At 42.0% G+C, this 24,431-nt stretch overlaps 1 protein-coding gene across 3 annotated transcripts in view; it reads right to left on the reverse strand.

Annotated features, from left to right (window-relative positions):
- The window catches only part of BACH2 (BACH transcriptional regulator 2), a 181,739-nt gene that overhangs the window by 87,278 nt on the left and 70,030 nt on the right, over nt 1-24,431 (reverse strand). For 2 of the 3 annotated variants that reach the window (XM_086876545.1, XM_086876544.1), the window contains exon 3: nt 8,348-8,452. The gene's annotated coding sequence lies outside the window, so the exon portion shown is untranslated. Of the gene's footprint in view, nt 1-8,343; nt 8,453-24,431 lie in introns of all 3 variants that reach the window. The other variant, XM_086876543.1, reaches the window with a different exon arrangement.

The following is a 24,431-nucleotide window of genomic DNA, read 5'->3' on the forward strand; positions in this document are numbered from 1 at the left end:
GGTGTCTGAGTTGGGGCTGTATGCAGAGCTCTGTTAAATGGAGCGATAATTTATACAATAAGGGGACTATACTGGTAACATTCAGTAGTATATATGGACTTAATTAGATGTACGCCCCTGGAGGGGTGAGAAATTAATGGCCATGTCTGTATTAGCTTTTACCCTTAGACCTAAATGACTCCACTGGAACTATGCTGCTGATACAATGCCCAATTTTTGTATTTTATCTGGCAGTAGCTCCAGCCTGGTGCTGCAGACTGAGCACCCACCAGCAGCTGGAGTACATCCCCAGCACTGCTGGAGGCACAACTCTCAGCACGTATCAGTAATCCCTGGATTACACATCATGCCACTAATTTTTAAATACAAGGCATGAGATAGGAGGAGAACCTTGGTATACTTTGGAGAAGATGGAGGAGGACCCATCTAAACACTGGGTACTGAGAGTAATACAACAGCAGACTTTAAAACAAGACAGACTAAATCCAAAGCTGTGAAGGAGAAGAAAAGATAAAACACATGGTATAAAAAGGGAAAAGGAAATGATCTACTGGCTGAAGATGATGTTAGATTGTTATTTCCCTAACTGTTGTGGATAGTTGGACATGAAACTAATACCACACATATCTTCAAAAATTGTACTCTTTTGAATGGAGTGGAATTGGGTTTAAATTAAAGTCTTGCTTTAAAAAAATCCTCAGGCAAGTAATTTCTTTGAAGTAAGAAATTACTGCATAGCTACACTTACCAAACAAACCTGTGACAACACTAAACAAGACTAAATCTCAACTGTGTTTGAGAAATTATGTCCAGAAGCATATAAGTATAGCTCTGCTCAGCACAGAATCCAATGAGTATCATCAACCTTGCAACATCTTGGGGAATCTTATATTTTTCTAAGCAACACTTATATCGACTTCAGTTATTTTAGAGAGAAATGGACTGCCACATTCCCCAAATGTAGGTGAAATATTATTTTGGCCAGGTTTGAGATGAGACTGGATTTACCACTGGTTTCATCTGCCTGACCTAAGATAACACATGTTTTCAACTGTGACTTTCATAAACTCTTTAAAGTTTCATTTTACTATTCTAAGTTCCAAGGGTGACAATATGAAGACAGAGGAAGCAAAAAAAACCTGGATAGGAATGAAAAGCACTTTGGACTGTCAATCCAGCAAGTGCAAGAATTGTATTTGGCTTTGTGAGAGCATTGCCAATACTAACAAGCCACGTGCTGTCTGCTGCTGCATATCAGCAGGTCATGCACAAGCTTACATTAATACCTTGATGTATGGACAAATTCTGAAGAGCCCTCTGTATTTGCTTTCAAGTTAATTTTGTTAACTCTTAAATGTCCTGATTAAAAAAAAAAAATAAAGGCATGGGAAACAAAGCAAAACAGAGCTTATCACCTCATAAAGTTAACCAAAACAGCAAAGGTTGCATTTCAAATGCCTACCTAGTTCTCCCTGACAGCTCAACTCAAACTGAAAACTTAGGCATGACATGAATTTCTTCTTCAGTTTCACATCACCTGAAAATGGAAGTTTAATATCAGTATTTTCACCAGCCCGGTTAACAATCACCCAAAGCAGCAGTAAGAACCAGCAATCATTAGCCCACAAGCAAAGCCAATCCATAACCAGAGGTTTTTTTTTTTAATCTCTCTGCTCTTAAAGTGTGACTGCAGCAGCTTCAGGGACATCCTGCATGATCCATTCTCATTGCTTGTTCCCATAAGAAAGATTAACTTTCTCAGACGAAAAGAACCTCTCTCTATAGTTCTTGTGGCTTTTGGAGATAGAGGTCCTTTTTGTTTTGTTTTTAACTTGTATGATGAAACCTACCTGTTCTGCCATTATTATCTTGTTTTATTACTCCCCATAGTCCTGGCATTTGCTTAAAATGATGTAAAAAGTAGGCAGTTGCACAGAGAATGATTAGTACAGCATGTGCTGTAGTAAGCAATATTATGTATTTTATTGCTTATGAAGTCAGAGTACTGGAACCAGCCAAATCTGTTACTTTGGTCTGAAAATACATTCTTCCTTTCTTGCCTGCAACAGAATAATTAATAACTGGGAGAAATAATGGAGAAAATAAGTATGGTGTTAGATAAGTACTCCTAATTACACAACCTTAGGTTTGGACCAAGGATTGATGTTTGGGATGTCTCTCTACAAGTGACTAACAAAGTTTTCACCTCATATGTGTCACAAGGACGCTTGCCACACTGTCTGTTCTGCCATCATCCCAAATTGCTCACTACCTGTGCTAGTGTCCTCATCCCACTGAAAAGTCTGTACTTTCCCCTAAAGCTCTGCAAGTGAAAAATTAAATCTAATGCTTTCCCGTTTGTTCAGAGTAGCTGATGAAAAGCTCATTAATGAATTCTTGGGCAAAAAGGCTCTCTACAATTGCAGCACACAGTCATAAAGCTAATGCATGATGGCCAGCAAATGTTTCTGTGTAGCAAGTGGCTTTACACAGCTTCCTACTTGGTAAATAGTGAGAGGAAATACTGAATAAATACTTTTTTTCCCTTATTTATTTCTTCACTGGGTGAGGCAAGATAAAAGCACTGAACTGACTTCAGGCCTCGTCCTCTGTGAATGCTTGGCCTACAATGTTATAGGGCTTTTAATCTTACGTACCTCATGGATCCTATAATCATCACCATCATAATGAAACCAGACATTGCTTACTTCCCGTTCCCCCAGCCCAGCCTGACTCTGGCCAGGCACACAGCAATGAAAGCATCACTCACACAGAGCTCACTGGAGGAGGCCACCCATCATTTCACCTGCTTGGCTTCACCTCCTCATGCCAAATGGTGCCACCTTAAGCTGCTCCCACCAGTGGGCAGGTCAAGCAGCAGCATAACCTAAGCCATAAGGATCAGAAGACATTCAGCTCACCTTGTTCACAGGAAAGGCAGAAAACAATCCCCAGGTGTTTCTATAATTCCTGTTGCTCTCAGCACAATTAGATTTTATTGAACTGTAATCCTAGATAAGTGCATTGAATCTTACAGCTGAAGTCAATTACACTGCGTTAAATAGCCTTCCTGATTTGCAAGACGAAGATCACTTCTGTATAAAACTAAATTAGCTCAATAACTCATTATTTGTAGCTTGGGTGAGGGGTTGAAACAGCAATGGACAGCTAAGCAGTTGCTGCGTTTTCAGTCACTAGTCCTTTAGATCTGCAGGCAGACTGAATTCCCAGTTTCACCAGTTGGGAAAAGGGACAAGCACTGCTGGAAAAGAGAGGATGTCTAGAGTCGACAGCTCTGCATCTTAAACCATCTGTGTTTTCTCATGCAAGGGACTCTGAGCTGACCAGTCTTGGAAGGAATGAGACACTGCATTTCATGTACTGAGAAATCCTCACACTTAAAAATTTAACTACCAGCCCAAAGGAGACAAAAGGGCACATCAAAAGGCATGTGACATGTTATTTCTGATTCCTTAGTCAGAATTCGCATCAGCACTGAGTGAGAGTATATAAAAAACCCTTAAATGAATATTTTTGCTTATCAGTGATTAAGTGGAGGAGCAGAGGGGCTGAAGGCCAGTGGTGGTGACAGGCTATGTGGGCATCTGTAGCAGCCACACTGTGCCAGCACACACCTCAGCAGGAGTCTGTGAGTGTGACGTTCCACTGCCTCGCACCACCTTTCCTCGGCTGCTAGCACCACTTTTGGTACCCCTCCAACCAGCCTCAAGCACTCTTTGCTTTCTTCCTTACAAACAACCATATTTACAGGTTAGGAGAGCTCCACGTAAGCTGGGAGATGACAGAAGCTGTGTTTCTGATCTCACTGGGTTGTGCCGGGTGCATGTACTGAGCAGACAGGAGTGATTCGAAGCCATAAGCAGACAGACTGAGAGGAGAAAGGTGAGAGACAGGGAATATTCCAAATGCCTGCTGCTGTACCGGGGCAGCCAAATTCCACAAAAAAATAGGCCTGAAAGACTTGGAAAGAAAAAAATCAACCATTTTGAGATCTGGAAATAATTTCCTTTACTCTTTAACACAGAAATGCAAGCAGCATGGGTGACCATCCCCTGTGAGGAAGCACACCCCTTTTGCTCTGGTCTCCAGGATGGCTCTTCCCATCGCAACATCCATGTCTTTCAGCAACACTAGCAGGCTTTGTCCCCACAATGAATGCAAGGAAGATGGCCTCCACTGCACAAATGAGGAAGTCAGTCATGGGGCAGATGAAGGAGGTTGCCTGAGCACACACAGGAAACCTGTGACTGAGGCAGGGAACTGAATCCAGACCATGAGTTCCAGTTGGGTGACCAGTCCAAGCTGGGTGGCTGACAGATCACCTCTTCTTCTGGGGCTTTGAAATTTAAGTTTAGCTTTATAATGAACTTTTTTTTTTCATTTGTCTAGTCACTACAATTCATTACACTCACACTTCTGCTTTGTGAAAGCTTTAAATCCTACTTCTTTTCTGTTTTGGCTTAAAAAAACCAACACAACTGAACATCAAACAGAATTTACCCTTCACACGTTGGTCTCCTTCCCTACCAACATCATCATCTCCCTAGTGCTCAGTTCTAAGCATCCTCTCCCTAGTGTTCAGTGTTGTGTCCTTTGTGCACCCTGTGCTCCTGAGTCTGGCTTCATCAAAACCCACTAGCAATATTTAGAAGGAGATGTCTTATTCGTAGTTCCACAGAGTTACAGTAACTGCTTATGCCAATAGCAGCACTGAGGCAGTGGAGCAGATCTGGTAGGAAAACCAGAGAAAAGAGATGCACAAAAAAGGTAAGTTCCAAAGTGAATGTTCTGACACTGCTATGCATCATGTAGACATGAGCAATCATCTGAAGAACAGTTACCAGTAAGCCTAGGATGTTTTACTGGCTTGGCTAATGAATCATGGGGAAAATGTGAGCCATGTGCTCACTGCCAGGGTAGTCGTCACTGCGGGTGAAAACAATGTCTCTTTCACTACCATCATGACCTGTGGTTTAATTGATATTTCTAATTTTTTAAGATCTTTCTGCATAAAGCACATAATATGCACTTCTAAGACAAAATTCTTTGGTACTATACTATTTGCAAGGAGGTGCAACGAGTCAAACCACTATTTCATGAAATAATTCACACTGGCTGAATCCCTCACAGAATGTCTCAAGATCTTGAAAAGGAAAAAATAACTAATTTCCACATGTGTAATAACTCACAGAGTGAGAAAGAAAAAGACTTCACATTTTTGTGAGAAAATGCTGCAAAACCACAAACTTTTAAAAGTGCCCAATATGCTATTTTCAGCTTATCTGGATGCAGCCCAAACTATCCACAGCTAACCAGGGTGCATCAGAAGACTGTAATCATTCCACTCCCATCACAGGCTTTGTGTGCCCACTGTGCATCCAAGGCTGTCAAGCCCTACAAAATAACATAGGACTTTTATGCTTAAAGCAGCCAAGCAGCTGCAAAAATAACTCTGTAAAAATATTGAATACTTGGTCCCACTCAGCAGCTGGAAAAACAATTACTGACTGAAAAATTCAGTATTTGATATTACTTAATAGTTGGGGAAAAAATATTTGTGAATCATAATTAACGTTTATTTAACTATTTAAAAGCATGCATCTACTGTTTGAGGCTTCACAGAGAGCAAATATGTGGCCTTCTGGCACCATTAAACAGACTAATACAGTTAAACTGGAAGGACATGAGGCAGAAAACCACATTGAACAGTCAATCCTTCAAGGAACTGGTGTAACTGAGATTGCCTCAGTAGCATGCACGCTGCAACACCGTGTTTGAATCAAATCAGTAGCAACTACCCTGGTTGGTGTAAATTAAATGAACGCATAGCTCTAGCTCCTGGTGCCAGAGCAATGCAAACATCATGACATAAACTGGATGAAAATCCATTACAAACAGCGACTGAGAAACTGTTCCCCTTGAAACACACTCAGGGGTTTAAGGGCAACTCTGTGGTGCCATCAGCCCAGGGCCAAGTGACAGCAGGGCTCCCTGCAAACAAGCACAGTAGAGACCTGTGAGAAAGGACCAGGAGTCCTCATCCAGCCCCCAGAGGAGCCAGAGTCCTGCTTCCCATGCTGAAAGTGTGGTCAACAGGACTGAGACAGAAATCACCCATCTGTACTCTGCACTACGGTGAAGCCACACCTCAAATCCCGAGTTCAGGTTTGGGCCCCTCACGATGAGAAGGACATTGAGGTGCTGGAGCATGTCCAGAGAAGGGCAATGAAACTGATTGCCCTTGAGGTGAGAGGTCTGGAGCACAAGTCTGATGAGGAGCAGCTGAGGGAGCTGGGTTTGTTTAGCATGGCAAAAAAAGAAGTTCAGGGAGGGCCTTACCACTTTCTACAACTGCCTGAAAGCAGGCTGTGGCCAGGTGGGGGCTGGCCTCTTCTCCCAAGTGTCAAGATCAGAGGAAGCAGCCTCAAGTTGCTCCAGGAGAGACTTATATTGGACACTGGGGAAAATTTCTTTACGGAAAGGATTGTCAAGCATTGAACAGGCTGCCCAGGGAAGTGGTTGGGTCCCCATCCCTGGAGGTATTTAAAAACTGTGTAGATGTGGCACTTAGGGACGTGGCTTAGTGGTGGACTTGCCAGTGCTGGGTTAGCAGTTGGATTTGATGATCTTGAATGTACTTTTCAACCTAAACAACTTCGCTTGTATGATTCTTAATGATTTTATGGTTTCATGAAAACAGTGGTGGCTTAGGTCAGGGTTTAAGTTCCAGAAGCAGACGAACCATTTACAGGCTGCTGAAAACAAACATTAGGCCTTGTTTTAAATTTCTAATTGGTAAACTGTTTGATTTCAGACTTTTCAAAGTCCTAATTTTCCCCAAACAATTCCCTCACTTGTTCTCTGCACATTTGCCATAGCTGAAATGTCCCATCACTGACAGTAACCAGTCCTTTTTTCTTTTGTCTCATTCAACTTCATCCAGAAGAATGCAGAATTGGGCTGAGTGCCACACGGGTCCAGCAGGCACAGAACAAGAATGAAACAGCAGTTACTGTATCTGACACATAACTGCAGGCAGAGCTGAGCCAAAGATTCCTGTCCGGCACAACCTCACCTAGAGAGCGACCCAGCTGTGTCAGTTGATTGTACAGAGTAAAAATTCACAAAATAGAAACCTATGGCAAAAAACTGACTCGACCACTGTGTCTGAAGGACTTGACAACAGGATTAAGATTTTAAAAAATACACATTTTATGTGTATATGTACAGCAAATGTCACCTGTGGGGAGTATTCTGCAAGGTGCTGAGGAATGTGAGCAGCCTCTATAATAAATATACTTAACTATGTGATTTGAACTCTAAGTCACCAACTCTCCCACCACTGCTCTCTTAAGCAACCATGTTATCAGGGGCCATTTCAAGGGAAATGCACTTATGTCATAAAAACTTCTCATATCATACTTCTCATAACCTGCAGCACCAGGAAAATGAAGGCAATATAAAAAGAAATAAAAGTTACAAAATTTTAGGTCACAAACATTCCTGAATGGATTATGCTTTCAAAATGAAATGTATCAATATCATAATAAGGGTTTTTGGTGTACATCTCAAAGTTTTCTAGGATGATATTCATTCTAAATGCAAACACATTCTTAATGCTATATACAATGCAATTGGCTTGTAACCTGAAATAGAGTCCTTTTCACTGAGACTCACTCGTCACTAGGATGATCTCAAAAACCATTGTGGGTCCCTTTCAACTCAGGATATTCTATGATCCCATGATCACTGAAACAGACACAGCTGACCAAATTCACCCCCATCCACAGCCTACTGAGGTTCCTTAGCTTTACTCCCTGCATGGCCAAAGGGACAAAGCAGTGCTCTTTTTGGATAAGATAGGGTAACTATTCATGGATCATTTCACACCGAGTTAGGCAGATCACAGTTTATGAAAAACTCCACAAAGCATTTGATCTAGCAGGGCTACACCACCATAGGTAAACTGCTGAAGAGCAGGCTGGAATGAACGCTCAAAAAATACGTATGTCAGAGTTAATGACAAAATAGATCATTGTGTACTTGTCCAAATTTCTTTCTAGGCTTCTATATAGCTGCCTGTTCTCAGAAGTGTTTAGGTACTACGCTGGGAAGCTCTAGAGCAAGACAGCAAGAAGTCTTGAAAGGGCTTTAGCTTTATGCTATGCACAGATATGGGGGTGCTCCAGCTCCCACATTAACTGCTAGTGTCTTACTAGATGTTAGGATAAAACTGTGAAATTATTAGAAACAACCAAAATATCTCAAAATCACCCCAATCCTGGAGAAATCATTTGATGACGCTTTTGTAAAAACACTTACTTACAATGCAGTCCTGGAAGTGATTTCCAAGCAAGCCAACTGCTGCTCTAGATGGTTTACTGGATGGTGTGGCTCAGCTCTTTCATACAGGCAGCACTTACAGTTGTATCTAGATAGGAAATATAACCAAAATTCTTTAGGAGCAAATACACAAATAAAGTCATCTTTCTCTTTAAAACTATGACCAGGTTAAAACCAGCTTTAGCAGGTCTCAATAGTTCTTGTGCCAAGCTTCACTTGTGCCTGCTTACAGGAATAAGCCCCAGGGTGCAGCCAAAGCCACCCTACGGTGTATAAGCCAAGAGTGACTGTGCCTGAGAAAAAAAACCCTCTCATTGAGCAAATCAAAGTGGCAAACAAACGTGCCCAGCTCTTTTTCTCATCTAGTTCTACTTAAAACATTTGCAGGAAATGCAGGATGAATTAATGCCAAAAAAATGTAGGTGATTTCAGTACGGCCAGGAATTCCAGGCACCAACTTCTATTTTCTCTCTCTTGAGTGGGTGTTCACTTGTAAATTGTAGACATGTTAGCAATTCAACGACTGAGCCAATTAACATTCGACTTAACAGTCATTGTTAGATTGGAAGGTTATTACTGCTTGTTCTGCTAAAGTGACAGGTTAAAATACGTTTGTATCTGAAAAGTTGTTTTCTACAATACATATTCCCTGTCTTTTCACACCAAATAATTTTCTTCCATCATGTCAACTCCTATTGTATGAACCATCACTGCCAGCTCCACCACAGCAGCTGGGATAGGCAAGGAGAAACAGCAAGGGGACAGGTGAGGAGGAGAGAGCACTCAGTCACCACCATTTCTGTTTGGGCTGCCATATTAACTTTTTTCCAGGTGTTTTACATGGTTGATTTGAGACTTCTCAGCAAAAGAGCATACTTGTATTGCCAGGATGTCCTGCTTTTAAAGCAACCAAGCAAAGGCAATACCCAACAGCAAAGAGAGGGCTCTACCTCATCAGGTCATGAGCCTGAGAAAGTTGCTTGCTATCAGGCACTGCTTGGGTCACAGAATGGAAAGTTATGATTTCCCAGCCTTGCAGGTGATTATTATTAATGGAAAAAGCAAGTTTTCAAGGTTGAGTTGACATACCACCACATGTTGAATTTTGCAGACTCAGATCCATTTTGTACTAGTAAACTAGCTTGCATCCTTCCCTCTGTGCTTTTTTTTTTTTCTTTTTTTTTTTTTTTTAGGGTAGCTCACAAGCTGCTGACAACTCACACTGTACTAGGAGCTGTTCACACTGCACAAAGTGTTTACCATTCACAAGTGATGCTAAAAATTAATTTACAGTACCGCTACAGCAAGCTTTGACAAATTGTCATGTGTTGACACAGTCATAAGTTGTTGGTTAAAAAAAGTAACACTTCCCTCTTCTGCCACTTCATGTTTGAGACCAGAGATGGGCACATTATGCAAAGTTTGAGGGTTTGTAAGCTTCACAAATGTTTGGGCTTCACAAAACAAGCTTGGTTGTGAAAGTTTTATCTCTTACAGTTAGGCATGTGTTTATTGCCAAAAAGAGTCTAGTAAGAAAAAAAATACTTTCCCAAGATCTGTGTGTTGTGCAAAACTAGAAGAAAAGGCTATAAAATAAATAACCTTGCAGGATACTTGTTCTAGATAAGATCACAGCAGTGGCAAATAGCCTGTATCAACTCCTTAGAGCTGCAGACACCACCCTCCTGCTGTAGAAAGGAAGGAAAAAAATACAGCTACAAGTAAGAGTTTTAATTGTTCTCAGCTGTCACATGATGTTATCTTAAGCAAACGCATTTGTTTCTTGATTCTCATATGTAGCTCTATATGGAAAAGAAAGAATTCCAGCAGTGGCATTCATCAGACGAGGTCCAAATTGATTTCCGTGTACTCAACATAGTAAGAGTTAGTCACCACTCATGCCCACCAGTGGCAGCTCTAAAATTTTTACTCCTTCTCTTCTTCCTCAGGGCAGGACAAATAATCTGTCTAGTTTACACTCTGGAATCAGTAATGGACACAAAGTTGTTGCCAGCAGATGTGAGCAGTATTTCAGTGGTACTGAAAACTTGAAACATTAACCCCAAACTAGCCTAAATTGAGGGAGAGAAACAAAGCCAAGCAAAATAAGCACCCATAGCACCTGCCAAAGGGGTTCATGAGGAGCTCCTAAAAGGCACTGCTTCACGCTGTGCAGCAGTGACCTGGACATCCAATGCTTCAGTAGCTTTCTCTAAGATCACCAAATCTCAGAGCACAGACCACACAAGAGTACAGAGTAAATTCATTCAGGAAATTAGCTTGGCAGGAATTAGTTTTCTCTTTTTTCCCCCCTTAACAATTGCACAAAGTAGAGATGGCTTGGAGCAGTTCAAAGCCCTGAGGTGGGCCAACATTTTACCTTTGTCGAACTGCCCTATGCCTGCATCAGTGCAAGAATGACCCACCTAATTCCTCTACAAAATCACATGCTACTTCAACCAAAAAGAGCTCCTGCAAAACATTTAAGGAGGGATGAAATTTCATACAGACTCTTCACTTGCTCCCACTTCACACACCCTGTATAGAATTTCTTGGCCATCTGAGATGTTACTCTGATAGATGACATACTCTCAGACAGATCTAAGGAGAGCAATGGACATTTACATTGTTATAACTGGGATGGACATTGCCTTGTGCTGTTGACTGAAAGGAAATCATCCATGCTTAATCAATGTAGATTGCTGTATATTCAGAAAAGCACTAAAGTGGGAACTCCTACCTTCCTCCCCCAAATAACAAAAATTTATAAATCTTTTCACTGCATCACATTTAATGCATTATTTCACGGGATTCAGCCCAAGAGTCAACAGGGTTGAAATAATGATGATTGAACTATTAAGTCAAAAACTTCAGCTGACGAGTTACCTAGAAGCTAAAAACAATTCTTCTCCACCTTGAAAAAAAACTAATAAATCTTAATTTTTACTCTAAGTTATCTCAACTGCCAAAATATTATTTCCCCTGTACCTTTTTAATTTGCTGTATAGAAGGCAACCAACAACTTAAATTTCCTGGGTTCTTACTTTGGGATGGAAAAAGCCCAAGACATCCAAGCCACTAATCTAATTAAGAGTACTATGATGGCAAAGGTGGGACCAGGGTTTTTCTGAAGCATTTTTTGTTTGGTTTTGTTTGTTTGTGAGTATGAAGAAACCACCCCTAAGCAGAAGAGCTGTTCTTGACAAGTTCCTTGCGTGAGTTTGACTTGCTCTACCCAACACAGGGCCAGTGCAGGAAGGTTCAGCACTAGGGAAATGCAGACCCAGGACCTCCTGTGGCCTCTCTGCCTCACACCTCAGTGCTCTGCCCTCCAGTTTCACCATGGGGAGGATGGCAGTCTTGGCTGATCCTGCAGCCACACTCCCTTCAAAATTGCTATGTGCAGGGCATCAGAAGAAAGCCATAAAGATGACCATCATCCCAGCAAGCCATCACCAAGAATTCAAAGGCAAAAGGGAACATATGAAGGTGTCCTGCTCCTTGATGATACATGCACACAAGTGAAGGGGTAAATTAATGTATTGAATATATATACCAAATATGCAGTGGAAGTCACTGCTTGTATGGGATACAGACTGTGAAACAAACTCCCCTGGCTAGAAATTAAAAAGAAAGTAGGATTTAAGCTTCCTTATTCCATGGGAACCGCTTTTCCAAAAAGTGAGACAGGACACTAGCCCGAAGGCAAGCGACACCAGAGACTGCCTACACCATGGGCAGTCTTCCTGTCTCTATTCCATGCCTATCTGCACTTTGCTGCCGAGGTCACCACGTCACCTCTGTTACACAGACCTCTGCAGCCCATGAGCAGCAGGGAAGCAGCTTAACTGGCCAACCTGGCAGGACCTTCTATGAGCATTTGGGGGTGGGAGGAAACCTCCCAGCTCTCCCCTCGTGTGTGTGTGGGCACTTTAAAAGTGCTTCCAGTTCTTAAACATTAAGAGATGCTCAAATTGCCTTGAACTAAGAGGATTTCAGTACTGGAATATTGGAGGTCTTTAAAAGATATGTAGATATGATGCTTAGGGACATGGTTTTGGGGTGGACTTGGCAGTCCTGGGTTAAGGCTGGACTCGATTTTCTAAGTCTAAAGAGGCTGTTTCTTTCCTGACTCTCTATCCCCAGTGCAGGAGGGAGCAAAGGGAAGCAGTGTCTCTGCAAGCATGAAACAGTGGAGAAACAGCATTAGATCTTTGTCTTCACCTGGAGCACACCTTGCACTTCCAGCCCTTTCAAGCAGAGGAAACTTGGTGGCCCTGTGGAGAGTGTAATGACTTGAAAGCCAGCATCATCATCTGTGATGATGATGATGTTGACAACAACATCTGTGTTGTGCAAAGATCCCTCAGGAGACAGACTGGGAACTGCCTGCCCCTCCCAAACAAGCCTACTTACACACATGTGCATGGGCACTCCTCTCCTCTGCCTTTTTTTTTTTTTAACTGTGTACATTAGTGTTGTGGTTTTAATATTTTTTATATTTTTCACTACTTTCTTAGCATGACATCCATTGCATGGTATGTAACAATCAATGCCAACATTTATAGCACAGCAATATGTAATTCACTGAAACAGGACTTTCTTCTTCCTCAGCTTCTCATAGTCAGTTTTGCTATGTAAATCCATCTGACTTCTTTCTTGATTTGGATCTATTCAGATCAAACCTTTACTAAAGCCTGAAGCATTTTGTTTTTAACAAGTACATTCCCATCCTCCCAAATCAAATCTCTACTTCTAGGTGAGACAATGTCATTCAACTTTTACTGTAGTGTACTACTTCTAAGCATGTGAACTTAAAAATTCAGTTAAATGGCAATGTACAGCTAAAGGGCTCTGAAGGTTTATCTATCACATGGCAAAAATCATTCTTTGTACACCATCTGTGTAAATATCCATAGGATTCTCTGGATATTTTTGAGCCACCTCAGGCCAGAAAGGTTACTAGGTAATGAAGAAAATCATGTCAAGCTTTATGAGCAAAATGGCTTAAATTGAGCCACATTGGCTAATAGAGTCTGAAATGCTCCTCTATATATTCCAAACAGCAGTATCTCATCTGTGCAACCTGATTACACATCAGGAGAAGGAGACAGCTGAAAACCTTGATAGACCTTTTGATCCACAATGATTTCCACAGGAGAAATCACTGCAGGAAAGGTAGAAGTCAAAGTAGTTAACTAGTAGTGTACACTCCACCTTTAATACCTGCTGATAGTGACAACTCAATGAAAAGATGAACAGATTCCCATATCTTCTGAGGCAATTATTCTTTATGTGGTATTCAAGGAGCCACAACCCTATCAATACACACTTTGCAACTTCACCCAAAATTACAAAAACATCCCAGTTTCAGGAGTTGCTGGGCTGCAGTGAAGACATATTCAAGGTTCTGTCTGCTCAGCAATGTGGACACCAACACTGGCAATGTAAACATTGCAGAGGCACGTGGATATATGCAAAAATTTCATTCAGCACAAAGAAAAACAAAACTAAGACAGAAGAATCCTAAATTAATCCAGTTCTGTCTTCCCACTGACTTCCCTCACCATTGGAAAGACTTTGGTTTGGATTGTAGTCAAGTCTGGTTTACAGTGCCCGACTTTGTGTGTCATAAAAAAACACCGACCCTGCTGGAACGCCTTACTCATTACGCAGCCCTGCAAAAATTATTAGCTACGATACAAGGCATTTCCCTTTGGGGACCAGAAAGGGTGAAGAAAGGGGATGGAGAGTGACAGCTTGTGGTTTCTAATGCAGCAGCAAAAAAAAAAAATAAATAAGCAAGAGGAATACAGGATATAATGTGTTTACATTTGTCAAAACAAGTTTCCTGGAGACATGGAGGGTCCACGCTGCTGAGCTGTCACTTCTGCTTGAAACTGCTGCCTCATGCTATCGAGAGGTCAGTCACTGACCTACTTTCTGATAGGACTGAATTAATTTGCTACTTCTGTACACAAACCTTTTTTTTTTTTTTAAAGGAATACTTAACAAACCCAGAAAAAGCTGCCTTTTATCCAACTTGGAGCTTCAACTGGTGCTGTGCAAGGCTATTACATACCCTGGCATGGGGCCCGGTGTGCTTGGGCTGCTTATTCTTTTGGAAAAATCTGTACAGAGTATTTTTAATGAGTTGACGCTGCAAATAACATCTTTCCTTTTTGAACTCCTACACTACACTAATACCAGCGATTTAACCCACTACACACAATAAGGGAGGCCAGCACTCAAATAGGCTGTGCTTTGTCTGGGCTGCTCCTGAAATAGATGCCTACCACTACAGGATTAGTTCCCCAAATAGACAGATGCATGGCACAGTACACTTACAGGATTAAAACATAAAGTTATTAATAGAAAACAAAATGAGTAGGTGAAACTTATGAACTAAACACCTACCAATCCAATCATTCCCTGCACAGAGCCAGCTAACCAGTGCTCACCAGGAGATGTTGGTATGCAAGGAGCCCTTGAACTAAAAACCATTCTTCCCAGAAAGTGAAGGGGCAGAAGTAGTAGCAAAAGACTTGCCACTTACTTCCCCTCTTTGCTTAATGGCTACCTGCATGCACAAAATGTCACTACCCAAACTCCTTCACTAAAATAAATCCATGGTGAAGGGTTTCACAGATCTTTCAAATACCTGGACCACCGAAATACTACAAGTCAGCTCTCAAAATCATCCTTAACAATGCCATCCACTGAAAGCTTCATTGCTTGGGTGGACTCCTCTTCCCAGGTCTCTTGTAGGTAGCAGCACTGCTGTTTGGAAGCAGGTCAGCCATGTACTAAGCTGTGAAAGCAGGGCTGTTCTGCGTTAAGACTCTGGACTAACATTTGGAAGACAAGTCCTCTTCAGCAGCTTGGTCTCATACGCTCACCTCACCCTCCATCTGCTGAGAAGATAAGGATCTTCTCCAAGTGCTTGGCTTGCTTAGTACCAAAACATCGTGGGTGAGACTCACACTTTCCTTTGCATTTCCCCAGGGTCCAATCTAATAATAGAGGAGGTAAGTACTGACTACCGTAATACAAGACGACTATCAGTATCACAACAGATTTATGATCACTTGAGTTCCTGGACTTGATTAGGTTCATGTTGCCAAAGATAACTATGCCAAACCTAGCACTTGCAACTGCAAATTCATTCCTGTCAACCTTTTTAGCTTTCATCTGTGCATATTTACAAGCCCTGAATCTGAAGTTCAAATAAATCCAGCAATTCACTCAAACCCACCAGGATTTGAAAACATTAGGGAAGTGTCAAGATGTCATTGAGCTTGTTCTGCAGAAAAGAGTGCTTTATAGTTTCAGAAAGAAATAGACAAGGGAGCTATTTAACGAGATGGTGGCATATTGAAACATGGATAGATAAGTAATTAATAGCTACCTTCTCTAAGTGAAAACTTTTCTGAGTGAAAAATCAGCTTATGTGAAAAACTACAAGTCAACTGCTGCCATTTTTGGATGGATAAGAACTGTCATGCATGTTAGCATCTCCATTACCATGAAGGATTTTACTCCTTTAAGCAATTCACAAAGACTTTCACATAGAACAGCATGTGGGAAGCAAGGAACTAACAGAAGGAGACACCAAAGAAATGTTGATATTCGCAACTAGAATTCTAATGAAAAATGTTATCGGGAATACATGAAAACAGGAGAGAACTTCTGTCATGAGACGCGGAAGCTTTAGTCCCTTAGGATCAAGAGTAACTACACAGTTGGGTAGGTGCTATCATTAGTGTACAAAATATTGGCCAAATAATCTCTTTATGCTGGTAGCTCAAAATATCTTATTATTTCAAAAGTCCAATATTCAAGCATCAGATCACTTAGTAAAGAACTCTCTAAACAATGATGTGCAGCTTTCTTTAGCAAATTTCTATACAGCTTCAAGTGGAACATATGGCATCTTAAAGTAAACAAAACAGGAGAGGGGAAAAATAGTCATGCTTCAAGAAATAAGAAGTATAAACCTATTAATTAAGCATTTAATTCCTTTTATCCCTCATGTCTATCTTCACAGGCTCTCTCGGCAATCAACCAATTTTGGGATTCACTGCTGTCATGCCGATCGTGGCAGTACTTCAGCTAAAAAGGCACTGTCAAACATAATGAAGTTTCCCTTCAGCTTGTTCCCACACCGGTGCTGTGTACAGCACACACGCTGCCTGGCGAGGGGGGCTGGGGGTAAGCTTTGATCTGCCCTACTTCCAAGACCTGTCCTAGGTGGCAGTGGCACAACTCAATGACACCAATGGTCGAGACTATGTGCTATGGAAACCCAACCACACCCTCCTATACAACACACAAATAGCACCAGTGGTGCATTTTTGTCCAACTTAGTGGTGGACTTGGCAATGCTGGGTTAAAAGTTGGACTCAATGATCTTAAGGGTCTTTTCCAATCTCAACAGTTCTGACTCTTTTCCAACCTGCACGTGTCTGGGACTGAGGACTATAAACATGAAAAAATTTCCTGGAATTTCACTATTACAGCTTAACCTCTCACTTGAATCCATGGACATCAACCCCTCTTCTTCATCCAGTGACGCTGTACACAGAGCACAAGGAAGAGAATATGGCAGAGAGATTCCCTGTTGTGAAGGAGAATATAAAGCTCTCTGTTTCTAACAGTGCTTTCACAGTAGTCCTATGTTCTTGTGTGAACTGGTGTTGGCAGAGATCAAATTGTAGGTCATGGCTTGTAAGGCTTTGAAATATATAAGGATAGTCACTGAAAATGATGCTCTGCTGACTTGGGCCAAAAAGGCATTACTGATGTCCTGACTAAACTGCATTTAAAACATACTTTTGCCTGCCTCACCTGAATTATCCCTGCTTTCTGTCCCTAGTATGCTCAGGCCTGGCAGCTGATGGTCCCAAGCAGCTTGTGGCAGTGGCCATCTGAAGCCAGTGACCCAGGCCACTGGCTCCTGGGGCAGGGACTGTCACCCTGCTGTCACCCAGCACACAGTGCAGCAGGGCTCTGACCCACTCAGCCTCTGGGCATCACTGAAACATAAATGAGGATAACCTAAATGCCAAGGAAGTGCAGATACTCAGCCCTGCAACAACAGCATGCTTTACAGCAGACACCTGGTATACCACAGCTTGAAATAGAAATTTCTGTGACAAAAGCTTCACAATGTGAAAGTCTGTATTAAAAAACTAGCAAGCTGCCCAGTTTGGCATCTTGTATTCCAACCCTTGTGAAAAGTCCAAATAACTCAAATACAAATCTGTAATATTTCTCTCTGAGTAACAGCTATTTAAAACAAATTTTGGCAGACACTAGGAGTTGTAAGCAGGATACCAGCTGTATGGCTCCTCGAGTCCATCTCCTGCATCCATCCAGCCAGCAGCGGTGACAGAACACCCTCCTGCTCTGCTATGGAGGCTCTGACACCTTCACCTTCCTTTCAGCCCAAGTGTGTTGGGCTCCTGCAGCAGAGAGCTTGTTTCCGCTGCTCCAAGAGGAGTGAATATTCAAAGAGGAATATCACTAGTAAAAATCAGAATCTTCCAAGTTTCAAAAGTTTCCACAAAACAAGCCTTAAAAAGGGAATAGACAATGAGCTGCACAACATTTTTTACAGGCACTCATTTGAGATGACCCATGTAATTAATTCACTTGACCACTTCACATTTCCTAAGTTATAGCAATAAGCCTTACAAAAGCTTTTACAGTCATGCACAATCATGTCTCATTTTTGCTTTATGTATAAAAGTGCCTAGCATAGTTCATCATTTATCAGCAAAAATTAACATCCCTACACAAATACATGGACTGTGATATCAGTTTACAGATACATGAACATCAAACACCTGCTGATGCTGGAGCACTTCCCTTCTCCTCTTTACCCTTCCTAGCAGCCTCCTCTGAAATCTGGGACTTCATGATGGGAGGGTAAGATTATGCTTTGTGACCCCAAGTGTGAGCACAAGTTACACTGTATTAAACTAAATATAACAAAATATAAGTAAAAATAAGGAAATGTCTACAATAAGTAAATCCCACTTTTTCAACACACACCACAGGAACACACCTATCCACAAAAGGGATTAGGTACTATGTCCTTGTTAGATGGAGGGAGGTGGAGAGGCCAAGCCAGAAACCCTGACAAGTAAAAGCAGAATTATTCGACATAGTGATAGCTCCGCAGAAGGAAAGAATTTTTTTGCACAACTGCAGCAAGGCCTGTAGGGACAGGGGGAAGCAGAGAGGGTGGGAAGGATGATGTTCAAACAGCAGTGCTGGCAGAGCATGAGGTCAGTCAAAGGAGGTCATGTCATTCCAGCAGAAAACCCTTCTGGAATTATCCTACTGGGCAAGAATGATCGTACTCACAGAAAGACTGCAACGTGCAGTCTTGGCCAAACTAAGTAACCCAGGGCTCCAGCTATGGAAAAACAAATCCCAGGAAGCAAGGCCATTCCCAACAAACTGGACACAGACAGACTGCAGCTGCTGAAACACATAACTGGAGTGACATAATATTAGAACATATTTTTATGCTTACTAAGACAACAACAAACCCAAGCCTGAAGCTGTATTTTGGGCACACTAGCTTAAACTATCTTTAGACAGGAAAAGTGTGTGTGTGTACAGATGTTCCAGCAGGCACGGAGACCAGAGAGCTGGAAAAAGCACTCGCTCACTTCCGAACCTTATAAAAATCGTCTGTTGCAAATAAGGGTGAGGATAAATACACCAGGCAATGCTGAAACAAAATCAAAACAAAAAGAAGGCAAGAAGCCAGTAGCTGGTCAGGGATTGGTGAGGTACAGTGGCTCCATGCCTTCTCCAGCTTTACTTCTCCCAACAGATGTCTCCAGGTGTTATCCCCTACTGCAGTCCCCCTGTTATGCTTTACTCCTCCTTCATCCAGCTTTTTAACTATCTCACTTTCACAGCTGCTCTCTTGGAAGCACGATTGAAGCTATAAATTCACGTCTACACATCTGTAATAAAAATATTTTTTTTAAAAGCTATTCTTCTCCCCTATTGATGGTGACACAAATGATACAGAATCGCTGGCAATTTAGGGGTCTCGCTGCAGCTTTAATCACTGATCAAGACAGAGAGCAATACTCTGTCTCACAAGGAAAACAGGAATAATGAAACTTTATATATATATATATATATATATATATATATATATCTTGGAATTATTTCTATTTGTGAAGAACTGAAAGATACAAGAAGTGACCTCAAAGCTCTTTTTCCATGGAACAGCTATTATTTTTTAAGTAAAACATCATTATCACCTTGTTCCAGAAAACACACCTACATGCCTCTTCCTTTGCCCTCCTTGGGGCCACAACTGAAGCAAGCAATGCTTTCAGGGTCTCTAAAGTGACTCACATGAGCCAACGGTACAAAATACTCTGGTCACCTCATAAGCTTCAAATCTTTCTTAATCTTCAGCCTGTGGCAAAGCAGAAACTCCAAAGTTTGTGTTTTGGGCATGATACAGAAGTGACCATTCCTGCAAACAGTGCTTGTACAAGAAAACTGATATGCACGGAGGCACATCTCCTTTGGGTTCAATTTGCCTTTATGGCAAATAAATCAGCCATGGGCAAGCATTGGGTTAATACTGGTGGTGAAAATTCCAGACATGAAGCCCTAGGAGAAAAAGCATACCTTTGGGTGATGGAGACTGGCCACCACTGGAACCAAATAAAGAAACACAAAATTGCACCGACAGGAGCAAAAAGAGATTGCAAAGAGACTGATTTAAAAAACCAACAGCTAAAGCAGGCAAGTTTGATAAATAGGGACAGTGCTTGTGGAAGAAGCTGATATGTCATTTTTATAACAAGGGCAGGGGAGTAGGAGCAGAGTTCAGCACTGGACCTGGAAGAGTCCGGTCCACCCCAGTGACTGGCTCTGCCTCCAGGAGAGGCTGGGAGCTCTCCTAAGCTCCTTGGCGCTATGTGTGACCAGCACAACAGGGCTCTGCTTGGGATGGGTGTGCCATGCCACTGCTACTACAGTGTGACAACAGCTTCTCAATGTAAGGGGATGCCTGTGATTCTAGTGCTGCAATGGTATTCGCTGCAATTTTTATTAAGGTTTTCACAGTTAGCCAAGCCACTATTATTTTTATTGAAATTCACACATGCACACAGTACTTAAGAGAAAGAAGGGGGGTGAAAATAGAAGCTGAATTGAAAGTTCAGCTTCTTTCAACTTAATTTGTTAGTAGGTTCATCATCATTTTTTGACAGAATAATCCTTCCACGGTGAATTATTTTCACTGGAAAAAAAGAGAAGACCAACAAATTGCTGGATAAAATTTGTGCTTTAAATAATAAAGCAATTAATGGCATTTTATCAAGAATACATTCTTCTCTCCAGAAATAAAGTCCCTATTTCATCTCATCTAAATTGCTTGGTCAGCTTCAAATAAGCGCAATATAAATCTCCTTCCCATACTGCTGCTGTTATCTATGATAAAGGGAAGAGACAGAAGGTAATCCTGTGTTCTGTATTCACTGACACATCATTTTCATGCTACACTACACTGTAATTTATTTCTAATGGGATAAACCTCTTGTAGTCTTCCTGCATTGTTCAGCCACACATGCATCCCCAACTGGTACCAAGATTGTAGGACTGGCAGGTGCAACACACAAGGACCCTTGCTTGGTTTAGGATGTCTGCTGCACATTTCAGCAAAGCTACAGCTGTGAAAATAAACAGAGAGACTGTATAATTAAGGTACGCTTTTATTCCTTCCCACCCACTGCCTCCTGCAAGCAAAGCAGTCAAAGAGTATGGCACTTTTCAGTACTTCTTGTAATTCCCAACCAAACTTTTCATTTTTTATCTAATCGGTTTGAGATGACGCAAAAAGACACATGGAGCTGTAAGAGATTAAAGGGCATGGAAACCAGATGGAAATGAAAGTCTTTACGATCTTTGTGGCCACAGCAGAGGTATAGTTTCATACAAAGGAAAATATCTTTGAAGCTCTTTCTCCTGTCCTCATCAAGAATACAAGAAGTTAACCAATGTATGAAAATCAAGGTGGGGCCATGAACAGCTGCATTTTTGTTTACAGTATTTTCATAGCATTTTGCAGAAGAAGATAAAACCTATGGCTCAAGGCTTATAAAAACTTTCTTCAAATTAAAAGTTTGAACTGAAAATCCAGTTACTCCTGATGCAATCCTGAAATGGACAGGTGTGAACAGAAGGCTACTTACGATATTCCAGCAGAAATCAATGTATTTTAGAGAACATCCCCATGAATTTGTATGACACTTTTCTCTGTCAAAATGTGCAAGAGACCACCACAGATATTTAAGCTTCTGCCAGTTAATGAACACTATTATCAAGCACTTTGACTTTAAGAGACAAGAATCTCAGTTTTACCGAACCTTTTCACCCACCTCTCCAGCTCTGCTGATTGCTACACTCACATACAGAGGACATTTTACAAAGTAAAATATTGTCTAATTAGCTAGCTGGCTACTTCTGCAGCCGAATCACTCCAGCCATTTACAAAAGGATTAATTCCATCTGATTCAGATGCAAGGTAGAAACTTGCAGCTGTGACAGTCAGCTCTCCAGATTCCCTTTACCGTCACTGCAAAGTCCCTTCCAGGGCACATGTCACACCACTGCAGGAGCCATTTTCGAGGTGGTGAATGAACCTCTTGCTGCCTAGGGAAAGGACTAAGAGCTCCACTGTGGCACCTGGACATGGACAAACTCCAGCTCAAAGGCACCTGGCAGCAGGAGAGGTGTGTCTGGTCTCCTGGGCAAGGGTCACTCACAGCAGCGTTTCAGCTGCTCTGCCATCTCCAGCTGGACTAGGCTCCTCAGTGCACTGGAGCCCCTGGGAAGGATGGTGAAAGCAACAGCCAGGCTGCAGAGAACAGGCAGGAGAAATACAATGCCAGGCACCAGCAGCAGGGCTGCAGCTGCTTTACATTGCTTCTTGCTGCAGATTATGAATGTTAGCTCTGGTTTACCAACAATTCATGCTTCAAAAATCTGATAAAATACCCCAAAGGCTAATTTCTCCTGAACTCCATCCCTGCTGCCACAATCAGTTTGTATTATGACTTTGTTCTGGGGATGTATCTGCAACCACTTATGTGAGGGGCCCAAATGACTTGATCCAGCCCAGCCTAGGCAGGCAGTGCTGCTCATGTCCACACTGGGTCATGGGAGAAGGGAAGCAGTCCCAACAAGGCTGTCTACTACTTTAGCAGGGATTCCAGCTGAGATCCTGCGAGTCAAGCTCCCTGCAGAAACCACTGAGCAGCCTTCCCAGATGCTCCTGGGGCTCCACAGAGCACTGGCCAAGGAAGCCCTTGGGCAATCAGATCTGCTCCCACAGCAAGGCCCAAGCTCTGGCAACAGGCCTCTGCTGCATCCCAACATACCTACAGGGTTTGCTGCCAGTCTGTATTTTGATGTGTCAGTCTGCTGTTGTCAAAATTTCACATACAGCAGATCCTGTGTTCATTTAGGTTCTACTCATCTGAAACTCCCTCTTAAATGCAATCCAGATGAGCTCCTTGGTGTGGACGGCGGCCGCCCTTACTGTCTGCAGCCTCACTTAGCAGACTGTTTTCAAAAGGGAGCAGAATAATTTCAGATAGACTGCCTTTCACCGTAGTTGGAAAGGTGAACCTTGATCATGCTCCCAAGGTCATACCCTGCTTTCTGAGCATCCCTGGAGAGGGATGACAGCGTAACTCACACCACCAGCTCAGGAAAGCACTGTGGGTGTCTTTACTGAGCTGCTTGTGTTGCCTACCAGTTCTCAAAGGCAAAATCACGGCTTAGCTCTCCCCGGCAAATAGGTGACTTTGTTCTTTGTCACCTGGCTACAGACACAAAAAGATGGTATCATGTGAAGTGTGCAGGTGTGTCTGCACCTACTGTCATGGCTCACCCTGCTGCTGCAGAGAGTGCCAGCTGCATGAAACAGGGCAGGCTGAAAGCAAACCCGCTAAAGAGATGCTTGGTCCCAGACTTGTCGAGCCCAGGAGCCACAGCTCTCCTACAAGCCTAAGGGGAAGAATCAAAACCTGGCTAGATACCACCTGGTCATGGTAAATGGTAATAAATGCCTTTGAGCATGTGCAAGTAAAAAAGCAAGCTTAAATCTGGGAGAAAGACATTGGGATTCTCACTCCAAACATAGCACAAAGCTTTGGTCTGGGTACTAGACTAGGGTAATCTCCCTAGGCACAGGGCTGGATCTTCTCGCCTCAACCTTTCAAAGCTAGGCTGAATGAGAAATAGTAAGAGTTTGGCTGGAAAAGCATGAGCAGATGATAGTATTAGTCTTTACTGCCTTAAATTTTTAACTCTCTGAAAAATCAGCTCTTATCCAGTAGGCAGGTGACACTACCACTTGGAATAATCAATTGATGGCTGTCCCCCAGTGTAGAAGTCAAAAGAGAAGCAACAGAAGTGAGGTAGCACAACTGGCCTAGCAAGAGGAGTGCAAACTGCTTCAAAGTGCTATAATGCAGTGATAAAAGCAAGAAGAATGAATAGGGTCTGGTAATTTTTCTAAGAAAGAAGGGTTTGCGTACAGGAACCAGAATTATAAAGAATGAGTAACAGAAGAATCTATTTGTCCTACTGATTAAAAACCAGCATGGGATATTATTTTTGTCCCTATGTTCTATAAACTGGACTAAAATTGCAGAACCTAAATGTTTTGTTTTTTTTACTTTAGTAACTGCCATCATCTAAAACACTAGCTGAACTAAACTCACAAAACTGTATTAAGTATAACATACAAGCACTTTGTGCATACACTACAAAGCTAAGGGCTACCCCTCACCTCTGAAGACAATCTGTAGCTACTTAAACCATGTTAGGGTATTTATAAATAAAGTTACAAGCAACTTCTTTATTCTCAGTGCATCGTGTTAAACACATGGGGTTTTTTCCATTTCCACAGAAACTTACTTCACCTACTAGCCCCTCAGGACAGCTTGTGAAACTAGAAAAAATAGCGTACTGTCCACTGCTTCTAATTAAAATCTTACAGTCTTGTGGTCAGA

The sequence above is a fragment of the Cyanistes caeruleus genome, chromosome 2 (assembly GCF_971803275.1).
Source record: "Cyanistes caeruleus chromosome 2, bCyaCae1.hap1.1, whole genome shotgun sequence".
Lineage (NCBI taxonomy): Eukaryota > Metazoa > Chordata > Aves > Passeriformes > Paridae > Cyanistes > Cyanistes caeruleus.